The 24,089-nt window shown below is 45.8% G+C and overlaps 1 protein-coding gene across 6 annotated transcripts in view; it reads left to right on the forward strand.

Moving 5' to 3' along the window:
- Nucleotides 1-4,076: 4,076 nt before the first annotated feature.
- MBNL2 (muscleblind like splicing regulator 2) overlaps nt 4,077-24,089 on the forward strand; it is a 169,054-nt gene continuing 149,041 nt past the window's right edge. For all 6 annotated transcript variants that reach the window (XM_040267361.1, XM_040267364.1, XM_040267363.1 and 3 more), the window contains exon 1: nt 4,077-4,314. The gene's annotated coding sequence lies outside the window, so the exon portion shown is untranslated. The remainder of the gene's footprint in view (nt 4,315-24,089) is intronic.

Raw genomic sequence — 24,089 nt, forward strand, 5'->3', positions numbered from 1 at the left:
CACCTGGGAGCTTGTTAGCAATGCTTAGTATCTACCTAAAAACTACTGAACTAGGATATGCATGTTAACAAGATCCCTGGGGGGAATTTACATGCGTATTTGAAAAGCACTGCTCTAGAGCGAGAGAAAACAACAGGTGGACCTGAGCTCATCTTGGGGTTTGAGGAAGGGTTCCCTGAAGAAATGGCCTCTGGTTAGGCTGGAGAGGTAGGCAAGGGCTGGATAGCTCAAGACCTTGTGGGCCATTTTGAGAACCGTCACCTCTTCCTAACAGCAACTCAAAAGGGTTCAAAGGTTAGATTAGTCAGTCCAAGCAGCCGTAACCAAATACCACGCAGACTGGTAGCTTAAACAACATAAATTAATTTTTTCACTGTACTAAAGGCTGGAAGTCTGAAATCAGCGTGCCAGCATGGTTGGGTTCTGCTGAGAGCTCTGACAGCCTTCTTGTTGTGTCCTCAGTTGGCTGAAAGAGAGAGAGAGCGAGAGAGAGGGCAGGCAGATCTTTCTCTTCTGGCTTTTCTTATGAGGACACTAGTCCCATGATGTGAGCCCCACCCTCATGACCTAAGTGAAAGAAAGTGTTAGTTGCTCAGTGGTGTCCGACTCTTTGAGATCCCCTAGACTGCAGCCAGCCACACTCCTCTGTCCATGGAATTCTCCAGGCAAGAATACTAGAGTGGTTTGCCATTCCCTTCTCCAGGGGATCTTCCAGATCCAGGGATTGAGCCTGGGTCTCCTGCATTGCAGGCAAATTCTTTACTGTCTGAGCCACCAAGGAAGCCCCATGACTAAATTACCACCCAGAGGTTTCATCAGCAAATGCCATCATGCTGGGGCTTAGTGCTTCAACATATGAATTTCGGGGGTGGGGACACAGTTCAGTGCGTAGTAAAGTTTTTTTAAGCAAAGGAATATGGAATAATCAGAATTCTATTTTTAAATTCTTATTCTGCTGCTAAGTCACTTCAGTTGTGTCCGACTCTGTGCAACCCCATAGATGGCAGCCCACCAGGCTCTCCCATCCCTGGGATTCTCCAGGCAAGAACACTGGAGTGGGTTGCCATTTCCTTCTCCAATGCATGAAAGTGAAAATCGAAAGTGAAGTCGCTCAGTCGTGTCCGACTCTTAGCGACCCCATGGACTGCAGCCTGCCAGGCTCCTCCATCCATGGGAGTTTCCAGGCAAGAGTACTGGAGTGGGGAGCCATCATCGCCTTCTCCAAAATTCTTATTCTAGCTGATGTGAGTCAAAGGGGTCGAAGGGATTAAGAATATATGCAGGATACCCGCTAAGAGGCTATTCCACTAGTCATGATGAAGAACATTGAGAGTTGGGACAACGTTGCACTGGTGGAGATGGAGCAGAGTGAAACATTTCACAATATTTAGGTGCTAAACTTGACAATTAAGCTGAAGCTCCAATACTTTGGCCACCTGATGTGAAGAACTGACTCATTGGCAAAGACCCTGATGCTTAGAAAGACTGAAGGCAGGAGGAGAAGGGGGCAACAGAGGATAAGATGGTTGGATGGCAACACCGACTCAATGGACATGAGTTTGAGCAAGCTCCGGGAGTTGGTGATGGACAGGGAAGCCTGGAATGCTGCAGTCCATGGGGTTGCAAAGAGTCGGACATGGCTGAGCAACTGAACTGACTTACTGAAACTTGACAAGCTTTGATGAGAGATTTCATATAACGGTTGGGGAGAGGAGGGTCAAGAATGACTGCCAGATTCTTGGCTGGTGCAACTGTATGGACATGATATCGATTCTTGAGATACTAATCATGAAGTCAGCAAGTTTGTGCATGGCATCTTGCTACATGCAATGAACAATATAGAAATTAAGAAGAACCATCAGTTAGTGTTTATCATGTGCCAGCCACGGTATAGACACTTTACATACAGTAACAATTAATATACTATCAAGCCAAGCTTTCTGAGATGGAAAGGTCAGCTCATCACTAAGGATTTAATGGTCTGGTATAGCAACAGCACAGATTGCTTTTACAGGAGAACATCAGAGAAGACAATGTGAGCAGGGAAACCATCAGAGGTTTCAAGCAGAGGTCTAAAGGTTGGGGGAGATTTTGTTGAGTGAAGCTCTGGGGAGTCAGGTCTGTAGATGGGTTTTAGGAGCCATGGAGACTCAGGCATGACTCCACCAGAAAGTACTTAGAAAAACAGCTCAGGAAAAGTTGGGCAGAAAGGGAGGGCCCAGATTATGAAGGACCTTGAAAGTCAGTCATTTGGATTTTATAGAGAGAAGACTTGACTATGAAAGGAGCATGACACCACATGACTTTGGAAAACCTGTCTGGCAACTGGGGAGTGTGAACATGGGCAGGCTTGAATCTCAGAAGCAAGCTTATTAGCATTTGTATTAGCTGGGTAATAGGTCAGAGTTGTGAACTAGCTAGAAGGAATAAAATCAACCAGATTTAGTTTCACTGAATGAAAACAGAAGAATGAGTCAAAGAAGACTAAACTTTCAGGATTGGAATCAAGGGAAAGATAGTTTTAAAGTCATAATCAGAGGGGGGTCAGGAGGGGGATATCCATAAACCTGTGATATTCCATCCACATGCAGCATGATACTAAGGATATTTAAAAATAGTGGTTTACCTGTTCAACCACAGAGATCATTTAAATTTCTAGAAAAATTGTAGTAGATGATAGCCTGCCAGTTATGTATATGATGGATTTACACTGGAATGAAACAATAAGTATGAGATTCGAGGGGAATAAAGTATGGTATTCTCTTAAAAGAAACAACCTACAAACCATTATGAAATATTGTGATTCTTAAATGAAATTGGTAAAATCAAAAGAAACCATTACATTCCACTCCAATTGTCACTTCATTACAGATGCAGTGAACAATCACTTATAAACAATAGTGCCAAGGATTCAACCTTTCAGACTTTGTGCCTGCCTTGGTCTAGCTTTGTAATCATGGGGCTTTGTTCCTGCCTTGGTCTAGCTTTGTAATCACAACACAGGTTCTCCCAAAAAATTCAAAATGTTGTGTTTAGCGGAAGGAAAATGTGTGCTTTTTGTGTTTTCTAAACACCACACATATATATATAAACAGAGTAACATTGACTGGGGAAGATAAATAAACTTTACTAACCTTTCTGTTCCTTTTTTTGCTTTATCTCAGAGAATTTCAGCACCTCCACATTAGCCTTTGTGGGGTCACACCTGATGGCGCCCCTAGGATCACGTGACAAGTGTTTTCAACAGTAAACATCCTCTGGTTACTGGTTGCTTCATTAATGTCGATCTGGACCAATGCACGGTATTTGTCAAGTGGTGAGGAACCTTAGAGTCAGGTGACGGCACACCTAATCCTCTCGGGGGGGCCTGCCAAGGGTGAAGCAGAGATATCAATTCCATTGTTCAGAATTCCTTAATTGAAGGTCCCCAGGAGTCTGAAAACTTAGAGAAAAGGTATATGAGCTCCAGTAATTAACCAGTGCCATAACAGATGTTATACAGGAAAACTGTGTTCGGGACACAAGCCTGTTTTGACTTTGACTATGCACTTGGGTTAACACGTTCCTCCTCACTAGTGAAAATCAGATGCAAATGTTTTGCAAGGTGTATTCATTTCCATGGCAGACACGGAATTGTTTGCCTTTAAAGATAGATAGATAGATAGATAGATAGGTAGATAGATAGATAGATAGATAGATAGATAGATGATAGATGCTTTGTCCAATGGGATAACGACTTCAGTTTCATGGACAACCTGGAGGTCTCCTTAATCTGCCCGAGTTTTGTGTTTTCCAAAGTATTGACAGTGCCACCGCGGGCTCTGGGCTGGCTAGGCTTACAGGGTGTTCTCGGGGAGCTACCCCCTCTCTCTGCTCTGCCAATGATGGGCCACTTTGTCTGGGGGCTCTGACTGCTTTCTTCCGAGAGGGAAATTCCTCTTTCTTCAGTATGGATGCACTGTTTGCACACACCGCAAGTGCTGTGTTGCTGTGTCAGTCATCCTATGAGAGCCCGGTTCAGACGAGCAGCGCTGACGAGCTGGCTGGCGATTGGCTGCCCGCGGCGGGGAGGGATTTGTCGGAAGGAAGGGCTGCAGCTTACAGCAACAGAGTTTAGACTGTCTTTGCTTCATCATCTGAAGGCAAAATTTTCCAGATACGGCAGACGGCTCCCAGAGTACAATAAGCAGGGAATGAGAACTATTTACATGGAAATTTCTTCCTCAGGATGCAGCGAAGAAACCGCGGCCGCTTGATTCTACCAGATGTTCCTGGGGTTACTGTAACAGAGAAGGAGAGACAGAGCTAAACAAGGTAGGGAAATCGTACCCCCGCCTCTCCTTTTTTTTCCCCCTGAATGTTTGAAGAGTTTGCTGCAGTATGCTGCATTCCGTGCGTGTTGCTTCAGGAAGCCAGGGAAACCGGGTTCCACTAATTCAAATGAAATCCTTGCAGGGGGGGACCCTGGAGTTTTACGTAACGTTTTGATTTGAAAAAAAAAAAAAGAAATGGCCAAGCGTGAATCTCTGCCGCCTGTTTGGGGTGAAGCATAAAACGAGTTTTTATTTCAAAGAATAGGACCATTGATTACTCAACAGAAACCGTTTGAATTCTTGGGGGCCTTCTTATTTTCTGGTTCTAGAAAAAAATTTTTTCAGACTGCCATAGTTAGCTCCCGAATAAATAAAGTTTGCGTTGATCCTAAGATTTGAAAACAGACTCGTGATTAAGGGGGGGAAAAAAAACTTCCTGCTAAATAATTATCGATGAAATGTTTTTTAAAGAAAAAATACATCGACTTATGGGATATTAGGGACCTACCTAGCTCTCCAATGCCATGGCTTTTAATTGAGTTTCAAAAGCACATTTTAACAAGCCAGCTAGAGGTAGCTTTCTGACAAGTTTTCGATACTGTAGTTCAATGTTTACATTTCTTTTTCTGGCATGTCTGAGCCTTTGTTTCCAGCTTAAAAGTGGAACCATTATATTCAAAAGTAAAGCTGGGTTAATAATGCTTACTGCAATTATCTGATCTTTATGCATTTTTAATGAGAACACACAGCCAGCAGAATAATTTAATGAGGGCAGGCTAGCTTTTTAAAGCTGTGTTTTCACTGTGCCGAACCATATCAACTTTCTTGCCGAGAAGCAGCAGTGAGAAATGATGGAGAAGATTTATTTTTAACACACTTGGCCCAAGAGAAGGAAAGGATATATTTGTTAAAGAATTCTTTCTGCCCTTTTCCGTTTTAAATTTCTGCCAGGCATGAGGAAACTGTGCTTTTTTGTTAGGCCTCGGAAGCATATGTTTACAATAAATGTGTAACATTTTTAGAATAGTTAGCAAGCACTGAAGCGAAGAAAAAAAAAATTGACTAGCCTAACCACTACCATGGTGAATGTTCTTCAAGAAACACCGCTGGCCTTTGAAAAAGACAAAGGTTAAGTGGAAAGATATTTGTTGATTGAGTAATATGTGCATTGTGAGGATAATAAAGTAAAAATAATAATAATAATAAAGAGGTTCTTAGAGCCTCTAAATAAGATGAAGTTTCTTCAGCCAGCTTGTCTGAGCAGTGGAAGTCCTTATTTAAATAAGGGCAATGCCACGTAGATTCTTCTAGACCCACTGTTTTTACTTTCAAGGAGAAGTGCAGGACACTCGCCCAGAACTTCTGACGTCATCTCCCAACTATTTTCTGCTGTGTGTTCTTTTATTCAAGCTCGTGGAGAGGAATATTTCTTTATGTCCTGGCTAGGAACGTTCGGACTCTTCCTTGGCAGGTCTTGAGTTATGTCTTCATTTTCTCGTCCTTTCTAAAACCCAAACTGATTCTCCAGCAGAAATAGGGCATCTTCTCCTACCTGCCTCCTCACGTCGGGCAGGTCGTTTATCTGCAGGGCTCCGGCTGGGGCGGGGAGTGGACTGGCTCTGCTTCAGGCCTCGGTCCCCTCAGTCCAGTCTGTCTCTTGGCACCTGGGCGGACATCACCACCCAGGGGCCCCATTGCCAGCTTCCCCCAGGGCCACTCTTTAGGACCCAGGCTATGCCACCAAGTTCACGGCTGGCAGTGATGGTGGGAACAGCTCCTCTGGTAGAAAGATCACCATGCCCTAGTGTCGATGGACCCAGGGAAGGGCAGTCCGGCACGGCAGGCTCTTCGCCCCGTGTCACAAGTGGCAGCCTTGGTCACAGCGATCCAGGGATAGTTAGTTTTTAATAGGGAGCCTTTCGGGGAAAGAATTTCCATCAGAACAGCCTGGAGTTCTGGGGAATTCCCGGCCCTAGTTTGCACCCTCTTTAGGACTGCTTGGGTTGTGTAGCCTCTAACAAGCACCGTCTCAGTTTTTCTCTCCCTTAATAGAATTGATTAATACTTGCTACACTTTCCTTTATAATTCTAGCATTTTGAGAGACCTTGACCTTGCATCCAAAAAAAAAAAAGTTGTTTGTCTCTTGACACAGTGAGCTAGTTAAAAGGGATAAAACCACCCTATGAATGAAACTGGAAAATGCCTTACGGTGTTAAGATACATAGTCATGGATACAGAACCCTTCACTCTACGTCATGTTCACGTAAATTTTCTAGGGATATTCATCCTCAGACCACGACATACGATTTCCAAGAAAATCAGAGCATCGCTTGTGTGCGTGTTCTCCTTTGATCTTGTGCAATATTACTAGAAGCTATGCAAACCAGATCCTTTCAGACACAGGCCTTGTAGTACCCAAAGCATTTAGTGCTCTTTTTGCTTTGACTTGGGTATGAAATGTGTGCAAGTGGAGTGAGTAAGAGAGAAAATGAGAGGAGGGGAGAAAAATACGCTTGTGAAATCTACTGGTTGTGTAGCGTCCCTGGTTAACAGCCTGCCTTCTGCCTGCTAGTTGTTTTAATTTGCTGTTGCTATGGTAAAAACAAATCAATATCACATGGCTACCAGCCAGTCCCGCTCGGGGCGTGCCATAGAGACTCGAGATCAGGTACTCACGATTCCAAGCAAGAACTGGGAGAAGAGAGAGGTTTTAGGTATTAGGTTGAAGAGAATTCCTTATGGGGGACCGATGAGGATTCTCTTCCTTTCTTCCTGCCGATAACAAGAAAAGATGGGTATTGTATGTCAACTAGACTTAAAAAAAAAAGAGGGGGGGAAGACGTACTGGTTTGTTTACATTTTCCAAAATGACAAAACATATCATCAACATAGAAGGAGGTGGCTCTCGTGGGAAGTGGTAAAGGATGCTGATTACTGAAGAGGTGGGACGCCTGCAGGGCATGTTGGTTGTAAAAACAGAGTTTGGGGTCTTGAGAAGCTCCAGGTACAGTGCAGAAGAGCTGGTGGGTCACAAGCCATTGCGGCTGCCGTATCAGGCAGAGAAAGCTGCCTTACCTGGGGAGCAGGTGGGCGGGTTTGGGTGGGTGAAGGGTATTGTGGAAAGGTGGGAGGTGGGAGGCACCAATGTCAGCCTCTAGCAAAGTACCCAGAAAGCTGGATGTCCAACATCAGGCCAGATGAGCGCAGAGCTCGGGGGCAGAGCAGCACAGGGGCCCGGACACTGACCTCTTGTAAAACCTGCCTGAGCTCAACCTGAAGGCCCAGCAAAGAAAGAGAAGTGGCTGTGAAGGGACATAAAGATGTCACATGCCCCGGCATCCTTTCTGAAATGAACCAGGTGGGCACAGACGTGCACCTGTGGAACAGGAAACTTGGTACTTCATGCTCTGCTTTCTTGCAGAAGAAGGAGGCAGGAAGACTTAGTGGGGCTTTGTAAATTAGTTGCAGTACCGTTTTTTTTTCTCCAGTATTGTTACTCAATGTAGTTGTTTCTTTTGTTTGTTTTTTGTTGGATTTTTTTTTTTTTTTTTTAATGTGTGCAAACGGTTACTTGTGGCTCTGATGATGTTCATGGTGAGAAGCCTAGGGTGGCGTCATGGCTGGTCTGCGTCAGGCGTGTGCCTCCATAGCTCAGCATTGTTGAGCGGAAGCTGGGCCCGGCTCTGTTGCTGAGAGTGAACACAGGTGTGAAAGAAACCAGAGGGTTTCTTCTGCGAGCAGGAGCCACATTGCTGATGGTTAAGAGTTTGGCTGGCTTGCTCCCTTCAATGTGGCAGAAATGCTTGATAGTAAAAATGGACCCACCGATGTTACCTTAGTACACAGACAAAGAATGTATTGTCTCCGAGATCCTGGGTCGGTTTGTTCCATCAATCAGTCAACAAGTGTTTATTAAACACCTCTTGGCTCCTCTGGCTTTTGCTGTTTGGTTAGAACAAGTCAATTACCTAATACCTGCCTCTGAGTAGGTGCAAAATACAGGACAGAAAGAAGCAATGCAAAATTGTAAGTTTCAAAGACTTTAATAATAACTTTATTGGGTAATGTTAATTTCACATTGTTAACCATCAGACGTTAATTGTAGGTTTTGAGACAGTTTTGGTGTTTGGGGGAGGATTAAGAGAAGGAATTTTGAGTTTTAAATATCTATCTGTAATTTCTTCACTTCTGCTGTATTTCTCAGCATAATATTGTTTAAATAACACATAATAATGTAAGCTGAGGAACAGGCATACAAGAATGCTGCCATCCAAATCCAAAATACTAGGCCGCTGAGAGCAATCGCCTGAGTCTCAGCAAGCTGAGAGTCAGCCCCCAAACGACTGGGGAACATGGGCTCGTCATCTGAAAGCCTCAACTGTCAATCAACCAGAGGAAATCCTAGCCCCTCTCCCACACTTCTGAGCCTCAGGGTGGCTGAGATCTCATTGTCCCCATACCAGCCAGGAAACCTGATTCCTGACCCTGGAGAGTTAAAATTCCATAACCCCCACCCTGTCCTTTTAAAAAAAACAGGTACTTAAAAAAAAAATCAATTTCCTTTTTAAACACAAAATTTTGGTTTTATTTTGTTTTTCACCCTAACATCAAAATTAATGTAAATTCTCTGGGCACTGATAAGCTGTGAGGGAAGGAACCCAGTTTGGGAAGAGCTAGGAGAAGAGAGTGTAAGTTAGCCTCAAGAATTCTTTTTAGCATAGGCAGGTTCTAAGGTCTAGGAGCATCGAGGCAAGCTGGATGCCACAGAAAAACTTTGGGGCAGTGAAAGTGGAAGTTGCTCAGTGATGTCCGACTCTTTGCGACCCCATGGAATTCTCCATACCAGAATACTGGAGTGGGTAGCCTTTCCCTTCTCCAGGGGATCTTCCCAGCCCAGGGATCAGACCCAGGTCTCCCACATTGCAGCGGATTCTTTACCAGCTCAGCCAGAAGGAAGGTCCAAGAATACTGGAGTGGGTAGCCTATCCCTTCGCCAGCAGATCTTCCCGACCCCAGGAGTCGAACCAGGGTCTCCTGCATTGCAAGTGGATTTTTACCAACTCAGCCACCTCAGAGGACAGCAGGAAGAATCAGGAGACAACAAAGAGAGTGCAGGTCCACGGGCCTGAGCAGCATGCAGCCCATCCTCACTGAGAAACAAGACATTTACAAACAAGATAAAAATAGTTCTCAGTCGCTCAGTCGTGTCCGACTCTTTGCAACCCCATAGACTGTAGCCCACCAGGCTCCTCTGTCCATGGGATTTCCCAGGCAAGAGGATTGAAGTGGGTTGCCATTTCCTTCTCTAGGGGAATCTTCCTGATCCAGGGATCAAACCTGCATCTCCCGCCTCTCCTGCATTGGATTCTTTAGACTGAGCCACATAGATCAGCATGCAGATACCTTCAGAAGAATGGTTAGCCTATGTACACTTCCATACCTTCTACGAAGGTCTTTCACAGACTTTATCTCAATTGACAGTTCAAATCTAGGTTTAGAAACTGGGAGCCTAAAATTAGAGCACTCCTGTGGGGACATGCTAGGTAAAGCTTCTGGCAGAGATGAGTTATAAACCAGATTTTTAAAACTTTTATTCACTGATTTTTTTTTTTCCAGTGCTTAATTGATGTGAATTTTGAAGAACAGGAAAAACTTACAAGTGCCCCTGGAACGTGTGTGCACGTCTCTTTTTCCTGTCCTCAGATGCTTTCACAGACAAGGGCGTTTATAACTAGTACAGTAGGCAGCCAGGTGTGGCCACGGAACAGGAGGGGCGGATGGCTGGCTTCGTTTTCCCAGCTCTGACTGCTCAGAAGGCATCAGGGAAGAAAACCCTACCCTGGCTGCACGCCCCAACCCAGCCACACAGTAGCAGCGCAAGCCTGGCTATGACTGGCAGGAAGGTGTTCTAGAACATAAAATTCACAAAATCGTTGTAAATGGCTTACAGGTCAGGGAAGAACCAAAGTCAGCAATGAAACCAAAATTCAAAGTATTCCATTTTCCTATGCGAGCATCTCATTGAGTTCTCTTAAGCCTGTTAGAGGGGTGGGGGCAGAAATTAATATTTTAGTGGCAAGCTGTTTTACACACATATCTTGGGTATTCTGAACCTTAAAGGAAGTCCATGGATTAATGTTATCCCCACAAAGTTAGGGCTTCTCAGGCGGCACCAGTAAGAACCCACCTGCCAATGCAGGAGACATAAGAGATGTGTATTTGGTCCCCGGGCTGGGACGATTCCCTGGAGGAAGAAATGGCAACCCACCCAGTATTCTTGCCTGGAGAATCCCCATGGACAGAGGAGCCTGGCAGGCTACAGTCCACGGTGTCGCAGAGTCAGACACAGCTGAAGTGATTTGGCACGCACGCATGAACTGCAAAGTTAACACTGACCAGTAGAAGTTCCAAAAGGTTCTGTAACACACCAGTGATCCCACAACTAGTATTTGGTGGAGCCAAGATTTAAACTCAGATCCGATTGTACCTCCAAGTCCTATAGAGAGAGAGCACTATGTTTTTTCATCTGAGCAGTTAAGATTGAGAAGATAAAAATAATTTGCAGAAAGAAATGAAAGCTCAAGGTGAAAGAAGGTTTATTATTTTAGAAACCTCAGATATACTTTACATAGTTTACATTATGATACCTAAATACTGGGTATGATAACACTAGCAGTATCTTACGTCATGTATCATTTCTGTTTTTATGCTTGTCATATCTTTTAATGGCCTTTTGTCCCCTTTTGTCCCCATCTTATAAATTAAAAATCGAATTTGAGTTTGCAGTTAATTGAGGTTAAGCTATGTGTTAAAAATCTCACTAACCAAAAAATGGAAAAGTTGATCCTCAAAACTCTGGGGATCTGAGCAAACAATATTTAATGAGATAAAATAGTCTTTAAATGAAATTACACTGCAGTCTGACTTGGAGTTTTCTTGCAGTGGAAGTCGTGATGTGGACTAGAGCCCAACCCAGGCAATTTTGGGGAAGATGGTGTGTTTTTAATTAAGATATGGAATTGTTTGCAAAAATCTATAAATTTCTGGCATCTCAGATGCAAGCTCCAATTAATCAACTAAAAAGTATTGGTGAAGTATATATTATATCAGTGATTTACTACTTATAATTTTAAATTTTCTGGGAGTTCAGGAATGTAGAACTGCTTTGGGGCTGGAGAAGTAGATGATACTTCAAGGAGAAGAGGCTCTGAATAGATGTATTTTGTCTAGATCAGAGTTTCTAAAATGGGATGTCTACTCCCCAAGCCTAGGGTCAGATCATTCACTAGGTGAGGAGAAGAAACAGTTGAACTTAGCATCTTATATATTATTTAGCTCATCCTTTTAAAATGTCAGTTTCCATGTATGCTTCATAATGTACGTAACATTAATATTATTATGCAAGTATCACATTTTTAAAAAGTAGATAACCTTATAATGGTTGTTCCTGCAGAGAAGTATTTTTCTGATGGGGTGGCATGCTTGGGTGCTAAGTCGTTTCAGTCATGTCTGACTCTGTGACCCCACGGACTGTAGCACACCAGGCTCCTCTGTCCATGGAATTCTCCAGGCAAGAATACTGGAATGGGTTGCCATGCCTTCCTCCAGGAGATCTTCCCAACCCAAGGATCGAACCCACGTCTCTTATGTCTCCTGCACTGGCACATGGGTTCTTTACCACTGGCGCCACCAGCGGGACGTAATCCAAAAAGTTTCAAGTGGGCAGTAGTCAGAATTAGAGGAAGGAAGATTATCTCAAGGAGGAACAGCTTGGTGTGAGGGCCAGTGTAGAACTGGACTTTGAAGAACAGGGATTAAATACTGGGGAGTAGGGGAAATACGTTTATTTTTTGACTAATTTTTATTGGAGTGTAGTTGCTTTACCGTGTTGTGTTTCTGCTGTGCAGCAAAGTGAATCAGCTATGTCTATACCTATATGCAAGGAGATCCAGCCAGTCCGTCCTGAAGGAGATCAGCCCTGGGTGTTCTTCGGAAGGAATGACGCTAAAGCTGAAACTCCCGTACTTTGGCCACCTCACGCGAAGAGTTGACTCATTGGAAAAGACTGATGCTGGGAGGGATTGGGGGCAGGAGGAGAAGGGGACGACAGAGGATGAGCTGGCTGGATAGCATCACTGACTCGATGGACGTGAGTCTGAGTGAACTCCAGGAGATGGTGATGGACAGGGAGGCCTGGCGTGCTGCGATTCATGGGGTCGCAAAGAGTCGGACACAACTGAGCGACTGAACTGAACTGAACTGAAACATATATCTTTTTTAGATTTCCTTCCCATTTAGGTCAACACAGAGCATTGAATAGCGTTCCCTGTGCTACACAGTAGGTTCTCATTAGTTGTCTACTTTTTTAAAATATAAATTTATTTATTTTAATTGGAGGCTAATTACTAGTTGTCTACTTTATACGTAGTATCAATAATATATATATGTCAATCCCAATCTCACAATTCCTCCCACCCAGAAATTAGTTTAGATGTAGTCAGGGAAAATCAGAATATGGAAGAACTAAAGAGCCCTGTGGTGACTCAGATGGTAAAGAATTTACCTGCAATGCAGGAGACCTGGAAAGGGAATGGCAACCCACTCCAGTATTCTTGCCGGGAGAATTCCATGGACACAAGAACCTGGTAGGCTACAGTCCATGGGGTCACAAAGAGTTGGCCACAGCTGAGTGACTAACATTTTCACTTTCACTTTTCAAAGAGCCATGTGGAGGAGTTTCATTTTTGTTAACATCACATCTAATGCTTTATAAGGATTGAACTGAGCTTATAAGATCAGGTCAGAGGTTAGAAAATTTATAACAAGTGATGCCACCGGCCAGAAAACTTCTGCAATATTTCAGACGTCATGTGGTAAAGGAGTTGGATTAGAATGGCAGTGGGAGAATGGAGGAGAAAGGGCAAATCTAAAAGGTGTCTTGAAGGAAAAATAGCAGAGACTGGTGAGAGCTTAGATGAGCCAAAATGACACTGGAGTTTCTGGCAGGAGAAATATCTGTGGGATCCTAACAGCAAATGGGGATAGATGGGAAAGGGGGCCAGTCAGTGGGAATGGGGTCAGGAGAGGGAGAGAGGATGAGTTTTGAGTCCTGATCATGGTGTTTTAACTAATGATGGGTCACCCAAGTGGGTCATCCATAGACATATGACAGCGTAAAATGGAGAAAAGCTCAGGTACCAGGCTGCAAATGTAAACTAAGACACACCTGTATGGAAGCCATTGTGGAGGCCAGGAGTGCTTACCACGTCCAAGAAGAAGGCAGCATCAGCGGAGGCAGGCCGATGATCAAGGATGAGCCTTGGGGAGACTGTCAGGGCTCAGAAGAGAGTAAGAGGTAGCAAAGAACCACGAAAACAAGTACCCACAAAGGAGCAAAACTGTCTATCAAAAATGAGTCACCAAGACTGTTAAGCATATGCCTATTACGCACAGCCTCCATGGCTCTCGGCACATTATCCTGCCATAGTTATCCTCTCTGACGTGAGTGCTCAGGCCATGGTCCTCCTGGAGGCAAATATCAGTTCACTGCCATGGTGAGAGTGATAGAACACCAGATGGATAAAGAAAATTTCCTGTTATATATATATACAAACACACATATATATATATCATATCTCATATATATCATATCACATATATATCATCCTCTGCCACCCTCTTCTCACCCTTGCCTTCAATCTATCCCAGCATCAGGGTCTTTTCCAATGACTCAGCTCTTCACATTGGGCTGAGATAGTTAGATAGCATCAGCAACTCAATGGACATGAATTTGAGCAAACTCAGGGAGAGAGTGGACAGGGAAGCCTAGCGTGCTGCAGTCCATGGGGTTGCAAAGAGTCATACACTCTTTAGCTTAGTTAGCAACTAAGCAACAAAAGCAACATACACACACACAGGCACAAATACTTGAATATTTAAAGAGTGAGTCTTCACTAATAATCAAAAGAAAGCATTTAAAACCAACAATTATCAACATGTATGCATCTATATCTCAAAATATACATTTTGAGGGTCTAATTGGTTAGGACAGTAATTCCAGAGTGATTGGAGATACCACTGGACACTAGGCTCCCTGTTGTCGAAGACCCGGGGTCCGTTCATTCTTGGCTCCAAGGTCTCAGTTGAATCAGCCATAAGGACTCCTTTGAAGACAATGAGACGGTACCCACGTGCCCACGGTGAGGAAGCCAGAGCAGCGCCCTCAGACCTTCACGTGCGCAGCATTTCTTGGGGATCTAAAGTGAAACGAGAGAGTCTGATCCAGTCGATCCAGGGTGGGAATCGAGCTTCTGCATGCCTAACAAAGTCCCAGGTGAGGAGGATGACCTTCCTTGCTTGTCCTAAAGGCTCTAGAACACTTTGCTGGCATAAACGTCGACAGTGGTGGATTTCTGAGTCTGAGATGGTTTTCATGGAGCCTCTGCAGGGCTGAGGGCCAGGACATGCCTTCTCCACACAGGAGGCCTTTCCAGGCTGCCCAGGCTCAGACTGGAGCTAAGGTTGAGTCTGTCCCACAAGGCTGGCCACGATGCTGCTGTGGTTCAGGCCGTGAAGATAGCCTTTCGGCATTTCTAGCATCTCTGGTCACAGCAGCCGACGTCTGTGGATGGCCCCCATGCCCGCAGTGGCTGTCTCTTCTTTGTGGACACAGACTCTCACCAGTTCCCTAGGAGACTTCTCACCGCCTCCAGGGAAGGCTGGTGTGTCTGTTTACACGTCTGCTCCAGAGATATTTTTTTCCTACCAAATATCCGTGTTCAAAATCAGCTGTAGACTTTTTCCTCTTGATGGTGGTCAGAGCTGGAGCCTGGAGCTCTGACGGCCTCAGTGGATCAGTCTGGGGACCCCTGAGCAGCTCAGCATTTCCCTTAAGATAATGCTGGTTCTTCCTCCAAAGAACAGAAAGAGTATAGAGGAAGTGTTATGTGCAATTAACATCACATTTAAAAAATGCTAGTTCTGAAGTTGTGTGCGATGAGTAAAAACATAAAGTGAGATGGCAGCTGTCTTAGGTGGTGGCTTCAGTGAACATCCAGGCCTGACCGTGGACAGTCTGAGGTCTTGTTTCCTGTCCGTCTTTCTTTCCTGCCCTTGAGGGCTTCATTTTTCTGTTTGTTCAGCCTAGGGCCTCCTCTTTCCTGGGCCAGGAGTCTCACTAACCTGATTTAGCGGAAGTCTGCCCTGCCCAACTGCCCATTTAGTCCACACACAGATGGCCAGTACTTTTATGCATTTTTAATTTACGCAATAACCTTTTAGGGCCAAAAGGCACCAAGTCTTTATTGAGTTTATTGAGTGCCTACTATATGCCAAGCCCTCTGCTAAGAGCTTTATGTGCATCAAGTCAGTTAAACCTTTTTATGAAGAGAATGAAGTCCCAGGAGACTGAATTCTTTGCCAAGGTCACACACGAACAAGCGACAGAGCAAGGCCGAGATTCCAGTTGGCGCGTCTCCAAACACCCAGGCCTTTTCTGACGGCGCTTCCTCGGGGGTGGGGGGTGGGGTAGCAACAAAAAAGGGATTTGCTTTAGAAAAATTTCTCTCACGTTTGCATGAACCGTTAGCAGAATTCACTAAACGGTTAAGGAACAGGCAAACAAGCAAGTCCTGGCAGGCTGCTCGGGCATGAGTTCAGCGTTAGCCGCGAATTCCTCCTCACGGAGGACCTGGGAAATCACCCAGGACGCTGGAGCGGCGTCTCCGGGACGTGCTGTGAAGAGTGGCCCTCTTCCTCGGCCCGCGCCTCCGCCGTGTCTGTGTGCGCATGCGCAGAGGAAGACGCTTAAGGAAAGGCCTCGGCCGAGGTGCCCTCTAGATGCTGTCAGTGGACCACGTGCAGTGGCGAGGCCGGTACAGAAGTGAGATGCTTTGTGTTGTCACGGCTTTACCACCCTCATTTTCTTGCTGTTGTTCAGTTGCCAAGTCGTGTCCGACTCTGCGACAGCATGGATGTTCCTCACCATCCCCCGGAGTTCACCCAGGTTCATCTCCCACTTCCCTGGTGGCTCAGAGGTTAAAGCGTCTGCCTCCAATGCGGGAGACCCGGGTTCGATCCATGGGTCGGGAAGATCCCCTGGAGAAGGAAATGGCAGTCCACTCCAGTATTCTTGCCTGGAAAATCCCATGGACGGAGAAGCCTAGTAGGTTACAGTCCATGGGGTCGCAGAGAATCGGACACGACTGAGCGACTTCACCTTCACCTTCATGTCCCTTGAATCAGTGATGCTCTGAGGACCTGGAAGACCCTTTGCCTTTCCATCAATGTCTCCGTTCCCAGGCAGGGCTGTTCCACTCACACGGGTCACCCGTTCTCCGGCAAGGACGCGTGGCCCTCCTCTCTGGCTGCGTCTCCAGACCATCCTCACGTGGCAGGCTCTCCTCTCTTGCTCAGCGGGTCCTGAGCGGACCCGTGGCCTCTTCTCTCTGCCAAGGTTGTACCTGGCATCCCCACTCAATGGCACACGGAGGCCCCAAGTCTCTGGGGTTCTGGTCACACCTGGCCCTCACCTGGGGGAAAGGGTGGTTTATTTACCGCCTCAGGAAGCCCCTCATTTGAACCCTGCAGTATCAGCTTCCTGGCAGCCACCACAAAGACCATCCCCTCAGGAAACAAAACAAACCCTATCTCCAGAGTTTCCTTGTTTCTTTTCTTCAAAGTCCCCTGTTGCAACTAAGCTGCAATTAAGAGGCAGGATCAAAGGGACTGGCGGCCTCTGGGGCTGTGGGACCCACGCAGAGCTTTGCCCTTTTTTAACTCTTTGCTTTCTGTGACCTGCTGCTTCCACCGCGTCTTTGTTCCTCCAGGTGCTCAGGTATCAGAAGGCGGAGCCGAAGGGAGACAGGTGAGAGTCGGTGGAGCAGCTTTGCACACCTCCCCCGATTCTGAGAGCCTCCCAACTGACAGAACCCACAAACGTCAGATGAAAAGCAGTGGGGATGCCCCGTTGGAAGGAGTTGGCGGGATTCCTGTCTACCCTCCACCGTAGTGCTGCCCGACTGCTGCTTGTCCGTCTCGACAATCACGACCCCGTGATGCGTGCAGACCACAACATTTCGTTATAAAATATCTCCCCTGTGCTGAAATGCGATGTGACTCCCCAAGCCCTCCACTGCTCAGGCCGTGTTCAGGCCTTTGGGATGCCCCCAGAGAGTCAAATACCCCGTCAGCAGGCGAGCTCCTTCATGTATTTAAAGACAACAAGCAAGCTTCCTCTGATAGGAGCAGTTAGCACCCCCGGTTATTTTCAGGAAATGATACTTTTATTTATGCAACCTAAGACTCGCAGTGTTTCTGGCAGCTTTGTCGCATTGGTGACACTTATCGCTGTTATACTTGAACCTTGAACCAGCTGTAGGAGAGGAGGGGGTGGGGTTCTCCATGTTCCCCCAGGCTCTGTTCAGGCTTGAGTGCAGTGGGGAAAAACTGATGGGTAGGGGCAACATGGGGGAGGGACAGACAGCTTCCCCAGTGGCATGGAATGATTGAAAATTGACTTCCGTTCCAACGGGAGGCTTTAGGCACCTCCTGAAATAACAGGTGAGTTCCTGGGTGTTGACCTGCAAAACTACCCATAGAATGATTGATAAATAGATATAGATAAGAGATAGATGATAGATTTAGATTAATATATAGATAATACACTCATATTACTGGAGTGGATTGCCATTTCCTTCTCCAGGGGATCTTCCCAACCCAGGGCTTGAACCCGGGTCTCCCACATTGTAGACAGACGCTTTACCGTCTGAGCCACCAGGGAAGTCCATCTATATAATACATCACATCTATTAATCTAGATGGGGCTTCCCTGGTGGCTCAGATGGTAAAGAATCTGCCTGCAGTGCTGGAGACTGAGGTTCAATCACTGGGTCAGGAAGATCCCCTGGAGAAGAAATGACAACCCACTCCAGTTTTCTTGCCTGGAGAATCCCATGAACAAAGGAGTCTGGTGGGACACAGTCCATGGGGTCGCAACTGAGCAACTAAGCATGCATGCACGCACACACACACACGTACACACATATTGATCTAGATATAGATTAATAAAGATATAGATACAGATAGATATAGATTTAGGGTACTATATATAGATGGATGGTTATAGATATAGATTAATATTTATATACACAGAAGAGATAGGTAGATAAAAATATAGATAAATGTATATACAAATAGCTATAGATATAGATTAGTGTATATAGATAGATAGATCTAGATTGATTGATAGATGATAGAATAATACATACACAGTTTGAACACCACACTAAGGCACTTTTCAGAGGTAAAGTACCTGGTTTGGGATTGTGTTTTGCTGTGTTTGTCTTTGGCACAACAGAAAGGTGATCGTTTTAGCAGTAGCTCCGAGCCCTCCCAAGTTTCTCTGCAGCTCTCAGCACAGTCCTTAGCGGCTTAGACACACAGCCTTCAGTAGATGCCAAGGTCACCGAAGGAACTAATTAATCCCAGCTCCCATCGACAGCAGGCTGCACTAACCCGCCCTCCTTCCTAGAGCAGGAGAAACCGGGAAGGATTTTCTCCCTCTGTTCTGCCAGGCCTACTCAGGGCCGCCCTAAGCAAATAAAGAGAAGGGGGGAGATTGGTAAACCATTTTCCCGATGAACTGACCAGGCTTCATCTAGAGAAAGCCCAAAGAGGGCCTGTTCTAAGACTTTAAAACTTGAGGGGAGATAAGCCCTCCAGTTTTTCTTAGGAAAATTCCCAGGTTGATATTTAACCTGAAGGTCCCTGGGTTCCTACTCCATCACAACGTTGCTCTTTTTTTTTTTTTTTTAACTACTATTTTCATTAATGTCCTTTAAACTCAGCCAACCGTCTTTGCCACACTGAAAATTTGCCTTTTTAATTGAAACTGCAAATTTTCCAGCTGGCCACGAGGGAGCATGAAATTTGTTCCCCCTCAGGGTGAAGCTGATGTTGTATAACCCAGACCACACTAAATAATTGATCAGAGAAATTCATTTTGAGGGGAGGGGTGATTTTTGGCTACACCGACGGGCCAACCGCTCAAGATGTGAGGCTGGGGAAGGTTGCAATTCAAACATCACGGATTCTCCAGTTAATATCCATCCCCTTAGACAGATACGTGTTGGGTCTTGAGTTAACTGTTCTGCGGCTACGGATTTTTATTTGAAGTTCTGATCCTTTACTTTAGTGCAGAAAGTCACCGAGAAGCTCTGACATGGCCCGGATACTTTATCAGGTCATCAGTCCACGGTCAGTGGGTCCTCCCAGGCTTCCCGAAGCTTCCAGCACAGGACGGGCATCAGCCTGGAGTTAGTTTCCCCTTACACAGTTTGGCAGAACCAGCAAATCCTGGAGTTAGGTTTGTGACACTCTCCATCTTGTTCTCTGCTTCAAAACTGGGGGAAAAAAAAATGAAAACCATATGTTCAATACAGTATCAGGCTTCCAGTGAACATTGTGCTAGGAAATAATGATCAGAGACCTAGCCATGAATCCAGAGGCTTGGGAAGGGGGAGCCGACCTGCCCCAGCAGGTACGGACGGGCAATGCTGTGTGCTTCCTTTCTCAAAATGGCACGTCGCTGGAAGGCGTCCAGCCTCTACTGGGGAAAGCAGAGAGGCTGCATCCACCGACTTATTTCCCTCCTTCACATCTTCCTTCTTCCCCTCACATTTTCAGGATTGAAAATTAGAAACACTTTTCTCCTACACACAAAATTACTCCCTCACACACACTTTTTTTTTTCTGCTTTGAAATGGCAATTGCTGCCAGAAAAGGTTTCTCTCTCTTTTTTAAAGTATTTATTTATTTGGCTGCACCAGGTCTTAGTTGGAACACGTGGGTTCTTTAATCTTCATTGCAGCACGTGGGACCTTTTTAGTTGCGGCATGTGGAATCGAATTCCCTGACCAGGGAACGGACCTGGTCCCCCTGCATTGGGAGAGTGGAGTCTTAGCCACTGAATCGCCAGGGAAGTCCCCATTAAAAGGTTTCTCAAATAACACACACTGTCCTGATCAGAACAGTCGAAGGGTTGACTTCAGCTGTAGCCAGCTAGTTAGACGTGACTAGCGAGGGAGAGGGCTCACCCTTTGTGGAAAGCAAGGTATGATGGGAAGGGAAGCCAGAGGAGTGTCCAGGGTCCTGCTGGGAGTTATTGCTCAGTCTGGGTGTGCATTATGCAGTGTGCTCAGCTGATGGAAAGCCAGCAAGCTGGACACTTGGGATAAGGGGTGCGGTGTTTTGGTCTTTCCTGCCTTTAGGAAGAAAGTTTTAAATGTAGCTGGTTGCCTGGCACTGTTCTAAAGGGAGAACTAGTCAGAAGGTCTCCCTATTTCCTTCTTTTATTTCCACTCATGTCTCCCCACCTTGGGCTTCCCTGGTGGCTCAGATGGTAAAGAATCTGCCTGTAATGCAGGAGATCTGGGTTCAATCCGTGGGTCAGGAAGATCCCCTGGAAAAGGGAATGGCAACCCACTCCAGTATCCTTGCCTGGAGAATCCCATGGACAGAGGAACCTGGCAGGCTACAGTCAATAGGGTCACAAAGAGTCAGACATGACTGAGCAACTAACACACACTCCCCACCTTAGCAGTTTCTCTCCTAAACTTCTGAACTTCTGAGATGGGGCTCCATCTCCACTGATAACAAGAACCATGAAGCCATATAATGTCTTACTCCTTGGCCAGTGGAAGTTACTACTTCAAATGCAAACTTGAAATCCTCAGTGAATAATAACGATGATAATCATGATGGAAATCGTAATCAAAAGACCACTTTGTCACGGTGCATATAACATCTACTTTTCTCTCTCTGTTTTTACTTTTTTTACAAACACATGAAAGTTTTGCTTCAAGGCCTTTAAAAAAAATCTTATTTGTTTGTCAAGACTAGTGGAAGAAAGGGACACCCTGGAGACCACAGATGACAGTGTCCTTTGCCCTTTCAAGGGAGTGCAAGTCTCAAAAGATAAGTAAGGGTGGCTGAGGGTAGCCAGGATCTAGAGCTTGCGGATTGTTAACATGACTCAGAATCCTGGGTTCCCTTACTTAATTAGGATGAACAGGTGTTACCAGGTCACATGGAACTTTGGTCTCCTGGTTGGCATAAATCAAGATCACCAGGCCACATCTCGGGGCTTTTGTGATGACCTGGTGAAACAAGGTAACCAGAAGTACCCTGCACACCATGAAAGCCCCAGTGTCATGGGGAGAGAGCAGATCACTGTTAATTTACTCTTCATCTGTTGGGCCAGGGCAAATGTGTTTTACGGAGTGAAGTTTTCTTGGCGACAGAAAAATTTGCAGAGAAAAAGAATTCTGTGTGTAAGGTCAAGATCTTCGGTGTTCCTCATTTCCTTTCCTCTCATGGAATTTATGCTCTAGAATAACAATAAGATACAGAAATAAATCATCACGGTGAAGATAATCCATGCCACATGGGAGGTATAAGATGCCTTTCCAGGAGATTAGCTGTTGTCCAAGTGAGTCAGGGAAGGCTTCCTGGAGGAGACAGCCTCTAATGGGCGTATGAAGGAAGGGCCAGACCGTGGTGCATGCATTCAGGGAGCACCCAGGCCGGTGTCCACGGAGTAGGGGGCAGAGTCCAGGAAGTACTCATGGGGCACAGCTAAAATGTTTGAAGGACCCTGAATGCACACTGTGGAGTCTGAACTTTATTCAGAGTGTGGCAGAGAGCCATTATCTGTTTGTGAGCAGGTGAGTGATGGGGTAAGGCCCTGCTTGAGGGGGATAATTCTGTGAGCACAGCTTAGAGCTAGCACTGTGGACACCCAAGAGTCTTGGAGGCACAAGCTGGAATGGTGGCAGTGAGACTTGGTGGGAGGTGATGCCCAGATACAGGGGCAGCGTCGTAAGATGGTGGGCAGGACTTGCAGAAGCCAAGGGAGAAGCAGGGAGTCCATGAACTGAGGTCGCGGGAACCTTCGTGATGCCAATGAGAGCCTCTCAGAAGGAGTGGGGAGGGAAGGAGATTGTTCTGGGTCATCGGAAGATTGAAGTGAAACTGCAGTGTCCTCGTGGAAGTGTAGGTCGTGGACTGCAGAACTCAGTGTGCATTTGAGGCTCATCCACAGAAGAGTCATACCTGGGCTCATAAAAGGAGTTGAGATTCCCTAAGGAAGCAAGTGTGATCTAGAATGTGGCTGACAGCACAGGCTTGGGGAATGCTTACAGTTGAGGGGATTTCCTAGACACACTCCCACAGGCAAAGAAATCCAACGTGAAGAGCATTTCAGAGGACAGGCGCTCCTTGGGACAGGTGTGTGGGCCTCTGGACATCTCCAGTTGCCTTTAGGTCTGTGAGAAGAGATTGGGATGTTCACTCTGCCCTAGAAATAACGCTGATCAGTGATAGCAGTGATAGCAAGGCTTCCCTGGTGGCTCAGATGGTAAAGAATCTGCCAGCAGTGCAGGAGACCCTGGTTTGATCCCTGGGTCCGGAAGATCCCCTGGAAAGGGGAATGGCTACCCACTCCATATTGTTGCCTGGAGAATCCCATGGACAGAGGAGTCTGGCAGGCTACAGTCCACGGGGTTGCAAAGTCAGACATGACTGAGCGACTAACTCAACGCAATGATAACAGTATGAATATGTATCACTGTTTCCTGAGACCAGATGATAACGGAAGATAATGCCAGATCCTAAACAAAGTTCAGGAAAGCTGAAAACTGAGGCAGATGCCACAAGAGGCATTTTTGGAGCGTGGTTACGGGGCAGCTGATCAGCAAGGAACCAGAAGAGCAGAAGGTGAAAACATCCAGGGAGGGGATATGGGGAATTTAGAGCAGCTGAAGGAGAGATGAAGTAAGCAGAGGGGAGACAGGGTTAAGATAAGAGGGTGTCTGTTGGTGGAAAGGTGGGCTGGGAGGGCAGATGGCACCTGGTGTGCCTTGAAGCCGGAGGAGGCTGCAGTGGATAGACAGGCTGAGACCACCAGGGAATAATAGTGTTTGAAAATGTGTAGAAACAGGTCTGATCCTGCTGTAACAGGAAAGGGGGAAATCATCAGATATGTTTGAAGGAAGGTAGATATAAGCTGAGGTTTAAATGCTTCTCCAGGGAGACTCTGAGAGACCTTTGCCTTGAAATGAATCTTACTCTATTCAAGGCAACCATCTTGGCTGATGCCAACACACTGCATTGATCCCCAATTATTAATTAAAGATGAGCCTTGCATCATTGAAGGCTTAAGTAAAATACAGTGGCCGCCTCTGCTTTCTGAAGTGCCCTGCCGATGTTATTTGTTGTTCCTTTGTTATTTACTCGTTCTTCTTAGCTGTTCCCTTTATCTCACTGGGTTCAGCAAATAGATAATTCATGGGCCTAGAACTCTTTTTCAAGATCACACTCTGTCAGTAGAGATGTTCACATGTGGAGTATTTTTAAAGCCTCCTTATTTGAGCAACCTCCATGCAGTTGAAACCCATGTCTGGTAAGAAGTAGGTGTTCAATAAATGTGGGACACAATTCAGTGAAATATTTTATAACTGAGACAGGCCTTTCTAGAGATGATTATTAACCATGAGTCGTACTTACAGAAATGCGTAGCCCAGCATCCACCCAAATATACCCATAAGTTTCTATCACAGACACAGAGAGAATTCATCTCTCCCCCCGCCAACCAGAGATTGTGCACATTTGTATGAAATTGTCTTTTAGTACTGAAGAGGGGCCAGCTAAACCTTGACCCCTTCAGCCAGAGCTCTTTTTTGTTTTGTTTTGTTTTTTTCATTTAAACATCAGAGAAG

This window comes from Oryx dammah, unplaced genomic scaffold (genome assembly GCF_014754425.2).
Source record: "Oryx dammah isolate SB20612 unplaced genomic scaffold, SCBI_Odam_1.1 HiC_scaffold_24, whole genome shotgun sequence".
NCBI lineage: Eukaryota > Metazoa > Chordata > Mammalia > Artiodactyla > Bovidae > Oryx > Oryx dammah.